This window comes from Oncorhynchus gorbuscha, linkage group LG17 (genome assembly GCF_021184085.1).
Source record: "Oncorhynchus gorbuscha isolate QuinsamMale2020 ecotype Even-year linkage group LG17, OgorEven_v1.0, whole genome shotgun sequence".
Classification (NCBI taxonomy): Eukaryota; Metazoa; Chordata; class Actinopteri; order Salmoniformes; family Salmonidae; genus Oncorhynchus; species Oncorhynchus gorbuscha.
Genome location: NC_060189.1, coordinates 11,006,745 through 11,018,985, shown reverse-complemented (window position 1 = coordinate 11,018,985; position 12,241 = coordinate 11,006,745). Strand labels below are relative to the sequence as shown.

Here is a 12,241-nt window from a genome sequence, read left to right as displayed (position 1 = left end):
GCACAGAACAATTAGTGCAGAGGAAAAAATGCATGAGATTGCTTGACTCCACCTCCATTCTTCCTCCAGAAGGAACAAAACATTCATGCTCCAATAAAAATGGCACATCGGAAGCCATTAAGTATTCACACATCACACGCACACCGCACGGGCACACACACACACACAGTTTCTAGACTCCAGTCTAAAAGATGTGTCAGGCATAATTAAGTATATAACTAGCACCTTAATTAAGATTTAGCAAATGTCGTGTTGAGGACGGAAACGTTCAGCGCATTGGTTCTAGGGAGAGAGAGACACCTAGTAAAGGTCATTAGGGGAGCACAGACCATTAACACAACACAATACACAGGATAGCCCATAAACACAACACAATACACAGCATAGCCCATTAACACAACACAATACACAGGATAGCCCATTAACACAACACAATACACAGGATAGCCCATAAACACAACACAATACACAGCATGCCCCATAAACACAACACAATACACAGCATGCCCCATAAACACAACACAATACACAGCATTAACACAACACAATACACAGGATAGCCCATTAACACAACACAATACACAGAATGCCCCATAAACACAACACAATACACAGCATGCCCCATAAACACAACACAATACACAGCATAGCCCATTAACACAACACAATACACAGCATAGCCCATAAACACAGCACAATACACAGCATGCCCCATAAACACAACACAATACACAGCATGCCCCATAAACACAACACAATACACAGCATAGCCCATAAACACAACACAATACACAGCATGCCCCATAAACACAACACAATACACAGCATAGCCCATAAACACAACACAATACACAGCATGCCCCATAAACACAACACAATACACAGCATGCCCCATAAACACAACACAATACACAGCATAGCCCATAAACACAACACAATACACAGCATAGCCCATAAACACAACACAATACACAGCATGCCCCATAAACACAACACAATACACAGCATGCCCCATAAACACAACACAATACACAGCATAGCCCATAAACACAACACAATACACAGCATGCCCCATAAACACAACACAATACACAGCATAGCCCATAAACACAACACAATACACAGCATAGCCCATAAACACAACACAATACACAGCATAGCCCATAAACACAACACAATACACAGCATTAACACAACACAATACACAGCATGCCCCATAAACACAACACAATACACAGCATGCCCCATAAACACAACACAATACACAGCATAGCCCATAAACACAACACAATACACAGCATTAACACAACACAATACACAGCATGCCCCATAAACACAACACAATACACAGCATAGCCCATAAACACAACACAATACACAGCATAGCCCATAAACACAACACAATACACAGCATTAACACAACACAATACAATACACAGCATGCCCCATAAACACAACACAATACACAGCATAGCCCATAAACACAACACAATACACAGCACGCTCTGATTTCTCCTGCCTCCTTTCTAAAGACTGGATTGTTCCCTAAAGCCAGTCTTCTAAGTTCTGAGGTGTTAGTTCCCTCATGTTCCCTGTCTCCGTCGGGAGCGAAGGAAGTGGACTGACTGAAAGCGAGTATTAGTTCCCTCCCGTTCCCCGTCTCCCTCGGGAGCGAAGGAAGTGGACTGACTGAAAGCGAAGACACTCAATTTTTTATTTCCACTTTAAACAGAATCCCAGCTTGTGGATGAGGGGTGCAAAATGATGCAATTGATCCCCTTATTAACATTTATATGACATTAAGAGGTGATTAATTAGCTTTTCATTCAGACCTCATACTGGTTCAATTAGATATAAAGTAAAGCCGGGTGGGAAAAACACAATTCTGATCCAAGTGTTTAATGAACTACCTTGAAGAAAAAGAAACCCACACCTATTAAGACGAGGTGCTGGCTAGCGGAGTAGAAACTTGAAAATAAAAGAGAGCCGCACACTCTAGGAGCTCAGATGCAAAAATGTAATACCAACATTTCGACAGCCAAGCTGTCTTCATCAGGGTATAAATAATGAACTAACCTCACCTCTCCTTTCTTAGAACAGATCATTTAGACAAGTTTGAAAGAGCTGTTTTAAAGCTCAACCACTTGGGACATAAAAAGCTATATTTATATTTGTTATGCTGAAGTCTGCATGGAAACTGTTCTATCACAGGACAACATCACTAACACCTGAACTGTGCACTGAGTTAGGGACCTACCCTAGTGAGAACATAGGATGCTATGGAAGAAGCTTAGTGCAGCTCAACAAGGAATAAAACAAATACATAACCTGAAGATGAAAGTCACCACCAACCAGAGGTGAAGATTGCCCTATTTGCTGTTTCAGGTCATCAATCATCCCTGTAAGGTTTGACACCCACATGGTTACTGTTTAGGCTGCAGTAGCCTACAATGTCAAATAGTACGTGATACAATTGAAAGATTTAACATATTTATTGGTAACATAGGTTAATAATGTATTTTAACCATGGTAATCCAGTTTGACAACCCTATCAGCATACCCTCCGGTAATGGTAGAGTACCGAAAGACCTACCGACATCACCATCAATATTCAACAAAATATAATCATCAGCGTCACGAGTTTGTGTAGAGTTCGGCCACTCAAACGTAGAAGTATGAACAAACCTGTGAGTGAACGCGCACGCACAGATTATGCAGAGTATGTTATGGACGCATTTCATCTTTGATGCATCATTTTCTTCACGGCTGCATGGATACGCTTTATCATGAAACTCGTTGAGGTTTTACTCATTTACGCGAGAGCAATGAATCCATCCACAGCGCATCAGCACAGGGGTTGGTAATCCCTCTTCCGAATCGGAGCGTCTTACAACTCATGCTGTAGACTCTGTGGCATGTACTGTAGCTCGTATTGGTAAATAAACAGTACGGGACGAAGAGACTGGTGCTATATTTCTCCATTTGGAAAGTGTAGCTTCAGTCGGTTTGTTTGGGGACTTATTCAAGCCGAGAAGTGTTTTTATTGGAAAGTATTCGTATACTACTTTGTCTGAGGTTTGAAGGGGAAAGATATCGAAATATCTGTCAAAGGGTTTCAGTTCGAAAAAGAGGATGCTTCGCTATACATGAACTACAAACATTGGGACCACTCTAAAGTCTTGTAACTATACATGAACTACAAACATTGGGACCACTCTAAAGTCTTGTAACTATACATGAACTACAAAACATTGGGACCACTCTAAAGTCTTGTGAAACGCAGTATGGACACCTTTGGAAACACCACAACATTTAGATGCCTGCTGTTATCTTTCAGCACAACAAAATCTTTCAATTTTCGAATTGGACGTGCGTAATGGACATTTCGCGTGTAACTTTGTAGGGATCTGGAGACTCATTTGTTAGATTACCATTCACTGCTCATATGAGGGCGAAAATAGGAAATTATCCTTGTGGCAAAATTGAAATCCATGGTAAGTAGACTATATACAGTTGTGAATGCATTTTCCCTTTTAGGCTATATTGTGCAGCCGTGCGGTCTCCGTTGCGGTCTCCGTTGCCATTGCGCGCTTGTCATTCAATATACACTGGTTCTGAGTACCTAAAATAAGATCTGGTCAGCCACTTGAATTTACACGATAGAGCTTTTCAAGAAATTAAATACTAAGCATGAATTTGCATGAAGTTGTGACAGTTTTGTAAAACCACATCAGTTAGTAGTCAGGGCCATGCAGATGCAGTGTTCCAATTCTGTCTCAAAGAACAAACAACGCAAAACACATTAAGTTAAATAGGTGCGTTCAATTCAGTCATGTGGAGGTGCAGTGAATTTACCATAGAAACATTTCTCAACAAAATGTGGGTCGTGTAGGTCCGGTGTGCATGGTGTAGCCGTTTGCGCGAGAGTATGTGGTCGGTTGCGCAGGTTGCGCGTGTGGGGGAACTTGGCCAAGGGCTGTTGTATTTACTCGGCTCACCCAAGGACGAAGTATTATCTAAACTGGACAGTTTCGTTAAATGTGTCATGGGGATATACAATAGCAAATCCGACAACATATAAGCAGAATTAGGTTTATAGGGTTAGGGGTTGGCAGTTCAACACCAATTACGGTTCACAACTTCAGATCTGTTCTAATGTTGGTCTGGCTGGCGTCAAGAGGTCTTTGTACACAAACTTCTGCCATGGGCTGGGTCCATGAGCGATGTTGACTGTGACGTTCAGGGGCCAGGAAAAGGACAATGGCCACAGTCTGCAAGGAGGGGATTGCTTTAGTGCCTTCATGTCATAAGGGGATTGATAGTGAATGGTGATTTGTTCGGACTCCATTAGTCCATTTGTTTGGACTTCATTAGTGTTTCATACCAGGTCTTAGTGTGGTGGAGGAGCATTTTGTAACCGAGTTACATCGCTGATGTAGAGAGCTAGTCAAGGGCAATTCCATGGCAACAGGTCAAATGTATGTCAAACAAAACCAATGATTGCAAAGTTAAACAAACCATACAACTTTATCTACAGCACAAGGACTACTTTTAACAAATTCCACAGAAAATTTGACAAAAACACATTTACTTGAAGAACAGTGGAAATGCAAAGTTTGGTAACAGAATGATGTTATGTGCTGTTCTTACCATTCTTCTTTTACCAAACTTTGCATCTCCTTTGTTCTTCAAGTAAAAGTTTTTTCTTTTTTTTTTCTTTGGAAATTGAAAAAAATATTCCTTCAGCATATAGTTGTATTGTTTGTTTAACTTTGCAATTATTGTTTTTTGTTTGACATACATTTTAAAGTAAAACATCTGAGTCTCAGCATCACTCTGTTAACATGGAATTGCCCCCTCAAATCATCGAGAGTGAAGAGCAGACATCCAATTACTCTCATTAAATATTTTCCAGGGAGCGTGGCATGTTCCCCCCCCACCACCTCTCTTTCTTGTCTGGTCTTTTTTAATCTCATATATATCTCTCTCCCACACCATCCTCCGTTCCAAGTTCTTTGGTGACTGAAGTGTGTGAAAGCATTAATGGCATCTCAGTGCTTTCATAACTATAATACAACTAATAATAGCAATGTGCCATTTTAGCAGATGCCTTTATCCAAAGCCATTTACCATCTTGAGTTCATACCATTGGACCATTGTGATAAAATAACCAATATAATTACCCCTTGATAGTATAGGGCAGCAGATAGCCAAGCAGTAGGGGTGTTGGGCCAGTAACCAAAAGGTTGCTGGTTTGAATACCTGAGCCGACACGGTGAAACAATCTGTTGATGTGCACTTGAGCAAGGCACTTAACCCTAATTTGTTCCAGGGGGGCCGTACGACTATGGCTGACCCTGTAGAACAGCAGATTTCACTGCACCTATCTGGTGTATGTGACAATAAAACATATTTTTTGATGTAGTGGTGAAATTAGGAGACGTCTATATTGAAAGCGTTGGATATATTCCTCATGCATGAGGGAACATTTTAGGATGAGCCCCATCATTGGGAAAAGTATCAAATCTTTCTTTGATAATTAGTGTGGGAACAGAGTGTTGATGATTTAGAGGGCACATATCGGGCCAAGACGCCTGCCTCTTCCTACTAACAGAACATGTGGAGAGAAATAGAGATAGTTTCCCAGACCCTCATTTGGAGACTTGAATGAATGTAATGACAAAAGCTTTCTTCCATATTTCTCTGGAGCCATCATGGCATGTTAAGGTCTGCTGGAGAGCTGTTTTCAGTGTGACAGAAAGACACTGTCCAGCTGAGATGTGCTTCCTTCCTGTTTGTAGGACAGGACAGCTGCGCCACCAGGCAGTAGCAAAGTGACATAAATTGTTTGATATTGTCAGATTAAAGAGATTTTGTCAAGTGCATGAGATGAGGGGGATTGTGAGTTTGAGGGGAGGAGAGGCAGATCACCCCCACCCCCCTGCTCTCTTCCACCCATACACACATGTGCCCACATGTACTTGCACACCATGGGTGTCGTCACATTGTCTCATGAGATGTGAAATGTTACTGCTCAGTAAAGAGCAGAAACCTTTTCACCGTGGTCTGTTACTCTGACCCAAGACTCCTCTCTATACTGGCTGTAGAATAGATAACCTGTCTTATACAAGCACTCTGCTGTGGAGAACTAATTCACCAAACGTCATCTTCATTTCAATTCACAGTACAGGCATACATATGAATAATAGGCCTACACTTTGCATGTGAATGTATGTTGAATAGAATTCATATTTACTTGAGTCTGTGATGCATGGAAGAATTTGGGTTTGACTTGGTCAGATGCAAGACCTGGAAGTAATTCCATGGGAACTAGCTGAAAGTGATGAAATGAGAAACGGAGATATGGAGATAAATAAGCCACTCATCACCCCAGAAGTGGGCCTATGTAGAATCTTTGCTTAATATACCTGACGTGAGGATAAATTAGCCAAGCTCTCTGTCTCAATACAGTGATGGTAAAAAAAAAACATCATAAAAATGATTATGACCATGGGACTAAAATAATTGTAATCTTCAAACACGCCTGAATCAAACAACCCCTGAAAATGGAGACAAAATTGCTAATCCCATTGGGTCTTAATCCAGGGTTTCATTGCCATGACAAACACACAATTTCTCAGTCACAGATTTAACACTTTCTCCCCTTCTCTCTGTTCATCTCCCTTCATCTCTTTTCTGGTTTTAGTCTCGCTTTCTCCCCTTCTCTCTGTTCATCTCCCTTCATCTCTTTTCTGGTTTTAGTCTCGCTTTCTCTGTTTCCATCTCTCCTTTTTTTGAATCCCCTCATCCTTTTGAATCCCCTGCCATCCCTTCCAATTCTTCCTATCTCCGTATCCATATCTCTCAGTAATCTATGGATCAGGACAATTTATCAATCACAGGGGGGAAATGACAAGGAAAACATAAGCAGCCATAGTTGCCATATGTTGCAGCAATTCTACAAAACCAATAGTGGTTAATGGTGACTCTAGAATGCCTGCTGTGCGTTGAGACATCCCGTCACTTTTATGAAAACTCCTCCAACTCGTGATTCGACAATCACTGCCTGTCACTGCGGAGGCATCAGGCATCTTGCAATATCGAATAGGTAGCTAAAGGAACTCAACGTGAGTTCCAATAGTTTCAACGCCATATATCGAACAAATACAAACCTACTTTAAAAGACATTCTGTGAGGCTCCCTCTGCTGCTGTCTGAACGTCTCGCGGTAACAGACAAGGGTCTCAGTCTGTCTGTCTCCTGTTCTCCCAGTGTTAATAAAATGTACAGTTATATCAGTGCGTGATAACCAGAGCTGGGGTGATAAACACAGGAGAAACAGACTCTCAGTTATCCTGAGTGTTACTGTAGTCAGATCTCATTGTGAGTGTTACTGTAGTCAAACCTTATCCTGAGTGTTACTGTAGTCAGATCTCATTGTGAGTGTTACTGTAGTCAAACCTTATACTGAGTGTTACTGTAGTCAGATATTATCCTGAGTGTTACTGTAGTCAGACCGTATCCTGAGTGTTACTGTTGTCAGATCTTATCCTGAGTGTTACTGTAGTCAGATCTCATTGTGAGTGTTACTGTAGTCAAACCTTATACTGAGTGTTACTGTAGTCAGACCGTATCCTGAGTGTTACTGTAGTCAGACCTCATCCTGAGTGTTACTGTAGTCAGATCTAATCCTGAGTGTTACTGTAGTCAGATCTATTCCTGAGTGTTACTGTAGTCAGATCTAATCCTGAGTGTTACTGATCCTGACTGTAGTCAGATCTATCCTGAGTGTTACTGTGTTACCTGAGTGTTACTGTAGTCAGATCTATTCCTGAGTGTTACTGTAGTCAGATCTGATCCTGAGTGTTACTGTAGTCAGATCTATTCCTGAGTGTTACTGTAGTCAGATCTGATCCTGAGTGTTACTGTAGTCAGACCGTATCCTGAGTGTTACTGTAGTCAGATCTGATCCTGAGTGTTACTGTAGTCAGATCTATTCCTGAGTGTTACTGTAGTCAGATCTATTCCTGAGTGTTACTGTAGTCAGATCTGATCCTGAGTGTTACTGTAGTCAGATTTATTCCTGAGTGTGACTGTAGTCAGACCTCATCCTGAGTGTTACTGTAGTCAGATCTATTCCTGAGTGTTACTGTAGTCAGACCTCATCCTGAGTGTGACTGTAGTCAAACCTCATCCTGAGTGTTACTGTATTCAGATCTATTCCTGAGTGTGACTGTAGTCAGATCTCATCCTGAGTGTGACTGTAGTCAGACCTCATCCTGAGTGTTACTGTAGTCAGACCTCATCCTGAGTGTTACTGTATTCAGATCTATTCCTGAGTGTTACTGTAGTCAGATCTAATCCTGAGTGTTACTGTAGTCAGATCTAATCCTGAGTGTTACTGTAGTCAGATTTAACATTTTAGCCATTTAACAGATGCTCTTAACCAGAGCATCTTACAGGAGTAATTAGGGTTAAGTGCCTTGCTCAAGGGCACGTTGGCAGATGTTTCACCTAGTTGGTTCGAGGATTCTAAACCAGCAACCTTTTGGTTACTGTCCCAACGCTCTTAACCACTAAGCTATCTGCTGCCCTATTATCCTAATTGTTACTGTAGTCAGATGAATTATTGGAGCTTCCACTGTTAGTCTGAAGAGGATAAAATATCTAAACACACTGGCAATCGCAGCCCACTCCTACTCTCACATCCTCTAGTCTACACAATGGTAAAAATAGACCTACTTCAGAGTTATAACTGATTCGATTCCAACTTCCATGATACACTGAGACAGATTACTACGCTGAATAATTTCTTATATAAAAAGAACATAAATAATCACATATCATGGTGGGCTGGAGAGCCTTTCTTTTGTAGGCCCAGATGGCATCAGATGGAACACCCCATGGCCCCCTCTTCCACCTGGGGCAGTTGTGACTGAGATACAGCCCACATCAGCATACAGTATATTGTCTCCATTCTCTATGGAAGGAACTCAGGTGGCCTAGATTTCTCTGGACTCATCCCAATTTCCCCCAGGTAGTGAGCAGCATATTGTACAATAGCAGGGAGAGAATGTGTTTGAATGGTCAGTGTCAGGTTCCAAACAATAGACTGGACTGGTTTGATTAAGTCGACTGGTTCAACTGTACGTGAATGTTTGAACCAAGTTCTGGATAAGGACAAGGTTCTGAAGGTGTAGCAGAGGAAAGTGGTCCGAGGGATGACGATAGCAATATAGTGGACATATACTAGGAAGAGACAGATAGATAGCTACAGACAGATTGATGAAGTGAAAAACTAGACATATATAGTGTCCCAGACAGACAGACAAATTGTCTTCTTGTCTCTTGTGTTCTGTCTCCCCATATCCGCTTACGGACACAGAAGCAGAGATTATTTTCCCCAAACTCTCCGATCTGTCTGGTGGTTTGTGCCCAGAGGTTGGGATTACAGCATTGTCACTGCACCATCTGCACCTCCCACTACTGCAGTCATAATCAACACATGAAGCTTTCTCAGTCCTCCAAGTCTTCCAGCAGCATTGATGGGACAAACTTTCAGTGGTGGCTCAATAGCTGCAGCCCGGCTGTTGAATAGGTAGCTCCCCCACGGAATGTCAAGATATTAGAATGCTATGTAGGGCCTATCCCACAGAGTATAACAACAGTTTATAATCTCCAAAATCCTATTCTCCACCCCCCTAGCTCTCTCAACATTTCAAGACTCGGTCTATGGACCATTTTCAGGCTTACACGCTCTACCTTCAAAGTCGTGTAATATCATTTTAATTGACTTAGGAAAGTTGAACTAATCCCCAAAATCTGTATTCGTACATTTTTTTGCAGCCCTCCCAATTATAGACCATTGATCCACAACCCTAAACTCTGAATGTTCATGTAGTTGCATGAAACTGTTTAGATACAAGGTCAAACTTTGCTGTCTATATTCTTATCTAATATATTATTCACAGTTTTGTTAGCCTATACCGCACACACACAGCTACCGGATCAATAATTCATATCTACAGGCCTCAAGTGTATGAGATATTTATTGCCCACCAACGTGTGGTGAATCAGAATCAATATCTCTTCTGCGAAGTCAAACATAATGTACTGGTCTTTATTTAATAATGTTGGTGTGTAAGGGTTAAACATTCTTCTTTGTGCACAGAAGAATTCCCTGGAAACCAACACATAAAAATACAGTAGCTATATTTTCAGAACAGGATAACCCACAATATGTCCAAAGTGAGTGAAGGGTCTATGATGGAGCAGCCTACGATAGTTCAGTGTGTTTGTAATTTTGTATATTTGTATTCTATTGTATTTAGTCAATTGTGTGCATGCAGGGCTCCCTTGCGAAAGAAACATTGGCCTCAATGGGACTCCCTGTTAAAATAAAGGTTAAAGAATCCTGCTGTTTCCATGGAGGAATGCATCAGTGGGGGAATGCATCAGTGGGGGAATGCATTAAGGTTTGTCGTTTAACTTTTAAAAGGGGAAAGAGAGATACCTAGTCAGTTGCACAACTGAACGCATTGAACATAAATGTGTGTTCTGCATAACCCAACCCCTCTGAATCAGAGAGCTGTGGGAGGCTGCCTTAATCCACATCCACGTCATCAGTGCCCGGGAAGCAGTTGTTGTTGGAGGTTAACTGATTTGCTTAATGTGGCATGAACACAACCATTCATGTTTTCGTCTGATTGTCAAACAATTAGGTCAACTAGCTCTCACAGTCTCACGTCAGAATTAGATGTCCAAGTTCCTCAAATGTCAAATTTCGAAACATCACATTTTGAAGTGCTTAATGGTTAAGTTTAGGCATTAACTCTTAATTTAAGGTTTGGCGTTAAGATCTGGGATAGGCTTGAAACAAAAATCTCAAAAACATCTTTCTATTGCCGGATTCGATCTTGAAACCGAAACCTACTTGAAGTTAACAGTGCTCACTGTTGCCCCTAGTGGACGATTTCAACATCAGTTCCCGACTTCCTCAGACATGGATGGACATCAAATATTGACTTGCATAACGGATAACCTGGCTGCATATACAGTAGGCTACCTGAGCCTTGCTCTGTCATGCTGGTATAAAGGATTTTGGAGACAGGCACAGGATTACACAGTAGGGTTTTATAATACACCCAAAACAAACATGTATACAAAAACACTGGGCTGTGCCCAAACAACAGTGCCAGGGTAAACCTCGTTGACTGACACGGGACAATACCCATAATACAAAATATATATTGCACACAGCATAACAGCTGCACCAACGCAAAGGTACTCACACCACCAACGGACATGGGAACAATCATCGACAAGACCATGGTGAACAAAGGACACATATATACAAATACAATCAGGGGGAATAGGGGCCAGGTGTGTGCAATGAAAGTTCCAGAGGGGTCCGTGACATGCTCACCAGAATGGTGTCATAAATCGATGAAATGATCAATGTATCCACAACAATTTAGTTGACTCCGGTGAAGTTTTCACTTTCACTTCTACTTCTCTCACGGAGTGAGGAAGTTGAGGGACCAGAGAGATTTCCAAATGACATCAGTTTGATCAGTTTTAAGGAAACTTTTTTTTTTTAAATGTACAAAAAGTTTCTGATAGTATTTCATTTAGTCTTGAATGCATATTTTATTTGGTTGAAAATGATTAATACTGTCATCTTTTATGTCACTGAAAGAAATGGCACATGTAGGATACACAACAGGTATCCTACATGTGCCCATTTGCATTCTCTCAAGATGCTCAAAGAAATTAATTATATTTCTCTACTGTCCCAGAGCAAAAAATGTACATTTGTGCTCTCATTTTAATGAGAGGAACACTTAATTCTGCAAGAGTGAACCTTTTACTGCAATGGGCTAAATCAGGGTCACACAGAGTATTTCTTGGTAGTCTTAAACACATCTACTTTGAAACCAAAGTATACACTTCACGTACATGGTTATGGGCTTAAAAAAAAGAAGATACCTGTACCAATGTCAGATAAAGAGTTGAAATGTATTACATTTTGAGTTTGCAACACATTATATATATCACAGAAGACTGAAATATAACAAAACTGTTTGACATAAAAACATCAGATTTTCAGCAGTTTTAAAAATGTGTTTATTAATGATTAAAAATGTGAATAACATTCCACCCATGAGGCCACTAGTCATTTGACTGCAGGATAGGGCTAGTATTATAATAGGTTACATGTGAGGCCTACAGTCAGTGTCCAG

The 12,241-nt window shown here is 41.0% G+C and overlaps 1 protein-coding gene across 1 annotated transcript in view; it reads left to right on the top strand.

The window, feature by feature from the left end:
- The first annotated feature begins 2,778 nt into the window (after positions 1-2,778).
- Positions 2,779-12,241, top strand: part of htr1d (5-hydroxytryptamine (serotonin) receptor 1D, G protein-coupled) — a 32,810-nt gene continuing 23,347 nt past the window's right edge. The window contains exon 1 of the mRNA XM_046309382.1: positions 2,779-3,494. The gene's annotated coding sequence lies outside the window, so the exon portion shown is untranslated. The remainder of the gene's footprint in view (positions 3,495-12,241) is intronic.